Here is an 8,898-nt window from a genome sequence, read left to right as displayed (position 1 = left end):
CTTTGTTTCCCTTATAATTATGCAGAGTGGTCTTTTTCCCATTTAAATAGAAATAATTTTTATCATGTCATTTTTCACTTTCCTCAAAGCTCTAGTCTTTTCTTTACTCATTGTGACACATAGCTCCACTATGCTCCTGCTGACAACCACATCTGTTTGACATATGCACATATTCACACTTGAAATTGTTTTCTCAATAAGATTAGCCATGTATGAATCTCCATTCTAAGATAATCTCTTATATGTTCCTTAACATCTGAGAGACATTTTGCAATGAATTTGTCCTCATTTGCCTTTTCTAATTTCCATTTTTTCAATCTTTTCCCCCTCATTTGCCTTATTAGGTGCCAAATCATATCCCAAATAGATTTATTGTGAACAGAGTAGGAGGCCAGTACGTGGTATAGCCATGATAGACTCCACTGATTTTGTGCTTGCAAAAATTGAGCAAAATTACACACCTGCAATTACTTGTGTGAGTGCAATTAGGGCTATTTGCACACCAAGTATCTGATCTGAAGGTGCAGTATGGTACCCAGGTGTCTGTAACTTAAGTGCAAATAATTGTGAGCAAAATTGTATCCATATATTGAATGCACACATACGTGTATAGCAAACATTAGTGCACTACCGTATGTGTAAGTGTGTAAATATAGATCAAACATTAGTGCAATGTTGTGTGTATATGTGTATTTCTATATAGCAAACATTATTACATTAATCTAATATTAAATAAAACCTCAAAACACTCCTTGGCTTTCTCCTGTCATTTTAGTTTCTTCACTCAAATCTTTTACTGCACTTTTTTCCTGTGTCTTTTTTTCAACCTGATTTCCTCTCTCTCTTTCTCTCTCTCTCTCTTTCTCTTGCCATTCCCTCATTCTTTCTCTGTATGGGTTGTCTTTCCTTCTTTCTGTATTTTTATGTTCCTCCTTCCTCTCCATCTGGATCCTATTTAAATCACTCCTCAACAGGGCCGGTGCAAGGATACTTTGCGCCCTAGGTGAAACTTCCACCTCCCCTCAGAGCATCGATTATACACTTTCAAAAATGAATACTGCATAATATGGCATTGTTCATTAGAATTAATACAAGTTCGGCTTGAAAATTTATTAATTTCATTATTTAGTCTACATATTTAATGAAAATAAATGAATAACCTGACAGGGTGTGGGGCTGGCTGGCTTTGGGCACGGGGGTGCGGCACGGGTTGGCTGGAGACAAGGGGGTGTGGGCCTGGCTGGAGGCAGGGGAGGGGGTGTGGCAGGGGTTGGCTGGAGACAGAGGGTGCGGAGCTGGCTGAGGACAGGAGGTGCAGGGCTGGAGGCAGGGCAGGGGGTGCAGGGCTGGCTGCAGGCAGGGCAGGGGGTACAGCAGGGGTTGGCTGAGACAGGGGGTGCGGGGCTGGCTGTGGGCAAGGGGGTGCGGAGCTGGCTGTGGGCTGGGCAGGGGTTGGCTGGAGACAGGGGGTGTGGGGCTGGCTGCAGGCAGGGCAGGGGTTGCATCAAGGGTTGGCTGGAGACAAGGGATGTGGGGCAGGCTGCGGGCAGGGCAGGGGGTCTGGGGCTGGCTGGATACAGGGGGTGTGGGGCTGGCTGGATACAGGGGCTGTGGGGCTGCTGCGGGCAGAGCAGCAGGTGTGGGATTGGCTGCGGGCAGGGCAGGGGAGTGCGACAGGGGTTGGCTGGATACAGGGGGTGTGGGGCTGGCTGGAGACAGTGGGTGTGGAACTGGCTGCGGGCAGGGCAGGGGGTGTGGGGCTGGCTGGATACAGGGGGTGTGGGGCTGGCTGGATACAGGGGCTGTGAGGCTGGCTGCGGGCAGAGCAGCAGGTGTGGGATTGGCTGCAGGCAGGGCAGGGGAGTGCGACAGGGGTTGGCTGGATACAGGGGGTGTGGGGCTGGCTGGATACAGGGGGTGTGGGGCTGGCTGGAGACAGTGGGTGTGGGGCTGGCTGCAGGCAGGGCAGGGGGGTGCGGCAGGGGTTGGCTGGAGACAGGGGGTTTGGGGCTGGCTGCAGGCAGGGCAGGGGGGTGCGGCAGGGGTTGGCTGGAGACAGGGGGTTTGGGGCTGGCTGCAGGCAGGGGGGTGGGTACCAGGCCCATCCCTAGATATTCTGGGGCCCTATGCAGCCCCCCTGTGGGGGGAGGGTCCTCGGGTGGGGTGGGGGCGCCCTAGGCTTCTAGGGGGGGCAGGCCTTGGGGGGGCGGGGCTGGCTTGGGGGGCAGGAGGGAACCACCCCCCAGCGCTCCCCGGAGGCGCGGCTGGGGCCGGGTCTCTGCACTTCCCCCCTGGCGGTGAGTGCAGGCCCGGCCCTGCCCTGCTGCAGAGCTCAGGGGAGTAGGGGCAGGGTGAGGCTGAGCAGGGACGGGGCCCTGGGGCAGAGCCAGAGCAACAGGGAGCAGCGCAGTGCCCTCGGCGGCCAGAGGAGGAATGACATCACTTCCTGGCCAGCTGGAGCTGATCAAAGCTGCAGCGCCCCCTCGCAGAGCGGCAGAAAGAGGGTTACACGTTTAGATGGCGCCGGGTGAGCATCCCAGACACTCTGAGCACCGCTTTTTGGCGCCCTCAAATCTTGGCGCTCTAGTCGGCCACCTAGTTTGCCTAATGGTTGCACTAGCCCTGCTCCTCAATCTCTTCCTCCAGTATCTTTCAATACCCTTCTCTGAATCATCCCAGATCCCCAATTCTCACTCCCCCACTCCTCCTAGTCCCCCAGCTCTCACATACCACATCAGAGCTGAGGAACCTTCCTCTCTCCCTAGGATAGGACTGGGCTGCCAGAAGAAACTTGACTTCTCTTCTCCCCAAAACTTCTAAATCAGCACAGTGTCCCCTAACACCAAGCTGTTCAGAGGAAAGTGTACCAGCTACTTCTTGCCCAATAGCACTATTCTGCAGCACCCTGGGCTTTCTTGGGTTGTCTCCCATCCAAGTACTGGGCAGACCCAACAGTACTTAGCATATAGAATTGATGAGATCACATCACCAGGTGGCATGGCAACAGGCTACTTGATTGACTTATTTGTTTTTCACCTGTGAAACAAAGAGAAATGCATGCTGCCTCCTCCTAGGGCACGGCACAGGGGTTGTACTCTCCAGGAGCTTCAGAAAGCCTCTTGGAGCGGCAATGCTACATGGAACTCACCTTGAGATGATGCCCTTCTCCACTGCCCCCTACTCTGGGCTTAATTGGCACAATCTGATCCCAAATGAACAACAAACCTCACAGTAATGTCAGCCTCCCAAGTCTGACAGGCAATGACTGGCTTCCGTGCGCTGTGTGCACATCAATTTTCTAATTGGATAAGCAGTGCCTGTCTATCAACCAACCTAACAAAACAATTTCATTTGATCTGTTAATTTCTCTCTTCCTCTTGGCATTCACTTCAATGTGTTCTTCATTTGTATTCCCCCTTCATTCCAAACACAACGGATTCTGTTTACCTTTTATGTCTAAGTAGCTGCCCTCCAAAGGCACCTTGAGAAGTTGCATCATTTCAGATAGTCACTTAGGCCTAAATTTTTGTCTGCTTTGCCTCAAAATGACCTTAGCAAAGATCCTACTGAGAACCAAACGCCGTGTTATGTGCCATAATTTCTGAACTGGCCAAGTCTTGGGTCGATGGTCAATTACTATGACATAGTCATAGATTTTTCAGCTAGGAAAAGAAAAAACAGAACCATAGACATTCTTTAGAGTATATACATTTCCCCATACCCACTGGCAGTGTCCTGTGTTTTCGTCCAATGCATCCCTCCCAGCCTACCCTATCCTGGTAGGCAATGGACACAATATTTCTAGCAAGACCTTAAATCCCATAATAAGAATATCATGTTAGCCAGTCGGAGCGATGTTTTACATCCCCCTTATCTTAATGTAACCAATAGGCTACAATAAGCAGTTGCCTTTGGGAAACTTATGTCTTTAGCTTCTTCTAGTTGTCCTGCTTTCTTAGTGTATTTTTATGGTAGGGCATTTCTTAGGGCTTGTCTACACTACCGCGTGGGGTCGATCTAAGATACGCATCTTCAGCTACGCGAATAGTGTAGCTGAAGTCGACGTACTTAGATCTACTTCACTGCCATAAGTCGACAGCTGACGCTCTCCCATCGACTCTGCTAGCACTCTTCATTTTGGTGGAGTACAAGAGTCGATGAGAGAGCGCATCTATCGTGCATTTAGCGCATCTATACTAGATGCGATAAATCACACCCTGCTGGATTGATCACTGCCCGCCGATCCGGCGGGTAGTGAGACAAGCCCTAATATTATGTTAGATTAGGCTTTGACATCAGCAGCCTTTTCTTGCAGACTGGTTGATGGACTGTCATAATGAGGCTTTCCTATGTGCTTTGTAAATCAGGTGTGACAATGATGTTGATTGTCTTTGTAGAGCAGAAGGGCTAATGCAGAAGAGTAAGGTGAACTTGAGAGCAGAGGCCATAAACATACTGGATCAAAAGACCCAATGCTAACAGGGATGATAAAACTTCTTCACTGAATGTATGAGAGATGGAGATGAAAAAAGTAAGGCTGATGGTAGGCTATATTCATCGGAACTGCAAGCTGTTCTGAGAAATCCTGAATAAAATAGCAGGTTTATTCAAGGTAGCCAACAGTGAACAAAGTCCCTATGAAAATGGGATAAAATGTAGTTCTTTTTGCCCTGGATGATTCATATATTATAAAGCCAGGACGACTGTGATTATTTCGTCTGACCTACTACACAACATAGGTCAGAGGATTTCATCCAGTGATTCCTGCATCTTGTGTTTGAGCTACAGCATCTTTTTAAGGCTACATCTACACTACTAGCTAGAGCTCATGTTCACATACTCATGCTAGCTTGACAAGAACCAGTGGTAATATAAATAGCAGTGTAACCTGAGCAGTGGTACAACGGGCTAGCCGTGTCAAGTACACACCTGCCAGAAACCGGTGAGTACATACTCAGCACAGCTAAGTCATGCCTTGACTGTTGCTGCTTATGTTACTGCAGCTATATTGCTATTTATATTCGCACTAGAGCAATGAGAGCTAGAGCAAGTCTGGGTACACAACTTCAGGCTCGCACCTGAAACTTGTCGTATAGACGTAGCATTGGAAGTCATTTAAATCCAGCACTACTTTATTGCCCTTCTACTGTATTTTTAAGGCACCCTGTGATTGTAGATTATGTTTCCAAAGGTTTCGATGTCTTCCATTGTTTCCTGAGTTGACATTTGAGGTTGCCACAATGCTTCTTAACAGCAAGCCGTAGTTCATAGATACTGTCTATTGAGCTAGTTGCTCAGCCCAGTGAATCCCCTGAGAGCACTTTGGAGCAGCCTTCTAGTAAGAAAACTCCATGGGAAAAAACATTTTAAGATTATAACTGATCGCTCTTTTCCCTCCCCAGGTATTGCTCCTCACACTGGTCTTCTTGGAACTCTTGCAGAGTTCCTTCTTCCCACCCTGACAGTACTTTTGTACTACTAGTGACACTTCCTCTCCAACCTGTAGGTTTACCTGCTCTTTGAGGATTTTTGTAATTCTAACACACTCTTTGGACCCATTATCTGTTTTCTTTGTGTGCAATCCATGGCTGAGGCCTCATTCCCAAAGAAATGCCTCCGGGTGGTCATTATCATTTGTGATGCTAGTGCAAGCCCAAAGAATACATGCACAAATTAATCAGGAAGGTGTTTCTTTTAAATGCAAATGTTACGCTTGTGAGATATCCTGGCCTGAAAGATCCTCCAGCTTTCTGCAGACAAGCTAAAGTACAGGTGGGGCACTGTGCAAGCCCCCCCACAGCAACCTTCCTATGAGCCTATAATTGAGGTTCCATTTCTAGAGGAAATGTAGCTCATACTCTATGTCAGGGGTTCTCAAATTGGAGGTCGGGACCCCCAAGGGAGTTGCAAGGTTATTACTTCGGGGGGGGTCACGAGCTGTCAACCACCAACCCAAACCCCGCTTTGCCTCCAGTATTTATAATGGTGTTAAATATATTAAAAAGTGGTTTTAATTTATAAGGGGAGGTTGCACTCGGAGACTTGCTGTGTGAAAGGGGTCACCACTACAAAAGTTTGAGAGCCACTGCTCTATGTCCATTTAATTCTTGGCCAACCAGAGTGATCACAGTATTTTTTGTTGGCGTGAAAACCAGCCCTTTGAGAATTGGACTGAGACATATCCCTCTCCCCAATTCCTCCCGCCCCCAGCTCATCTCCTATAGGGAAACACACAACTGTTGGCAAATAACTTTCTGTCGCTGTTGAACTGCAGACAAGTCTACAGGGCATGTTCATCAGATTAGCTTTGACTCTGGGTAGTAGGTTGCTGTAGTTCTGCTAGGATTAGCTCCTTATCTTTGTAAACTGATATTCCTATATTCAAACCATAAAAAAGAATATGGACTTCAGCCCAGTAGTTAGGTGCTTTATGTGCTGCAGTGGCAAATCAATTGATTGTTGCTTTCATCAGATTAATATTCCCAAATTATTTGATGGTGCTAAGGCCTGATTTTGAGACTCACTCTAATACTACAACATGTGTTGCCACATGTTGTGGTTTTTATCACAAGTCTCACAATATTTACTGTTTTACTTAAAGCCCCAGCTCCTGGAGTCATGTAACCTGGGAATCTCAGTTTTCATTTTTTTTAAAAATAAAATCTCTAGCTCTCTTGGCTGCAAAAAGCTTGAAAATACAAACCCTAAAGGATTCAAAACCCAAAGTCACCCTACCTTAAATTTAAAGAAAAAAAAACTCACGATTTTTTAGCCAATCTCACATTTGGAGAGAGTCAACTCATTGGCTGACTCAGTTTTGTATGGTTGGGATGGGCAATAGTGCTGCAAGCACAATTTTGCATTCACAGTTAATGAGGGGTCCAGTTAAGAGCTACCTGATTTGTAAGCACAGGCAGCGTGTTACCCATCTGAGTTCCATGACTGCATGCTCCATTCAGATAGGCTCATGAAACTGCAGGTGCATTTATTTGTGGACGCAAAAATATGCCTGTAAAATCAGAAGCTGAATTGAGGCCATTTCAGAAATCGGGGACTTAAACTGCCTCCTTAAAATGGAAAAGATTAAATGGGGCAGGAGGGAGGGGAAAAGGGAAGGAAAAGCTTCTTTCTCAAGTATATAAGACTTTTATTAATGCCAAACACTTATCTTAAAAGATTAAGGGACAGGTTATATATAGTGTGCTAAAACAAGTGAACAGTCAAAAGGAAACAATTCTAAAAAGAAAATCATGAAGCAGAGATGCGTTGTATGAGAGTAGTTGAATTTGCATATGGTTAAACAAGGATTCATATACACTATTTTGTTTAATTTTATAGAACATACATATTCTGTGTTCTGCCAGAAATGGTTTTTATTATTATTATTACCATAAGAACCTTCTGTCATATGCTTAAATGCAGGTGCACTACATGTATTTGCATTAATTGTTTCCCAGCAATTGACATAAATTGCATTTCCCTGCATTAAAATATATTTGCTATTTCCATTTAATTCAGATGGACAAGTTTCTTTAAAGACCTGTGGGCAACCAAGCTACAGCCAAAAAAAGAGGTCTAATTATCTGTAGATTTAAACCAAAACCAATGGGCTCCAGAAACAAAATATCAGCTGTTCAGTCAATTAAGGATATGTACACAAAGGCCAAACCATGTATTGTTGGGAATAAGCTGATTTCTGATTGGCCAAAGTTAAGGCCAACTTTGTTCTCTGGAATCATGATGCATAAGAAGAATGAAGCTTGATTTTAAAAGGGGCCAAACGCCTGATGCTCTTATGGGAGTTTACCCCACCAACTTCACTGGGGTCATACAGGTGTAAGAGACCCAAACTTGCCCTTCTGTGTGTAAATTTCCCCCTCTGAAATGTGGTGTTAATGATACTTATGTGCTTCTCCAAGAGTGTGTAGGAATCAGTTAGATCCTGATTGTACAGAACTCTAAAGATATAAAGCAACGTAAAAATGCAAAATAACATTACCATGTTTGGCAGGGAGAAACTTGCAAAGTCTGGCACTAAAACATCAAAATGTTCCCAAAATTCTGAATAAAGAGACATGTCTCCTTATCAGGAGATTTCAAGCCTGATTCTCCACTGCCTAGCAGCTTGTATGCTCATTTGTACCTGTGCTAAAATACTGTAAAAAGCTAACAGTGTGGTGCGAATGGTGTATTCTAATCTGTTATTTTAATCCCACTTTGCACAGATGCCAATAACTACACAATGTGCAAGGCAGTGGAGAATCATGGCCACCCTTCATTTCTTATAGCAGGGCAAAGGCATTCCAGAAGTCCAGAGCGAAAACCTTTTTGCCACAATGCCCATGGAATTCAAAAGCTCACTCCCCAGCACAAGATAGGGCAAGCTAATATGAAATATATCAGTAACACCCAAGGAAATCCCATCCAGTCAGGGATTTAAACAATAAACTAAATTTCATACTCAGTCCTGAAAGGATCTAGGCACAACGTGATCACATTCATGCATTCTCTCTGGAGTGCTTACATCCTCTCAGCATGCGGCATCTCCATTTACCCTGGTGGTGGTTGTGTATTTCTTGTTTTATTGGAAGTGTCCTAGCAGTTACTCATAATCTAAGTAAAATAAAAACAGTGCACAGCCGTCAGGAAAAAAATCTGGAATGTTGTTACCTTTACACACCTTAAAGGGGCCTGATTCTTCACTGCACTGCAGTGTTTTATTCAGCATAACAAAGAGAAACTACTTATGACCACAGCACTGACGTACGTGTCATGCAATCCATAGAGAGTTAGGGCAGAATTCGGTCCTGATAGATGAGGTAATGCAGAGATGGGCAAACTACGGCCCCCTGGCCACATCCGGCCCACAGGACCCTCCTGCCCGGCCCCCAGGCTCCT

This window comes from Mauremys mutica, chromosome 1 (assembly GCF_020497125.1).
Source record: "Mauremys mutica isolate MM-2020 ecotype Southern chromosome 1, ASM2049712v1, whole genome shotgun sequence".
NCBI classification, from domain to species: domain Eukaryota; kingdom Metazoa; phylum Chordata; order Testudines; family Geoemydidae; genus Mauremys; species Mauremys mutica.
The sequence above is the reverse complement of the archived record's forward strand: the minus strand, read 5'-3'. Positions refer to the sequence as shown.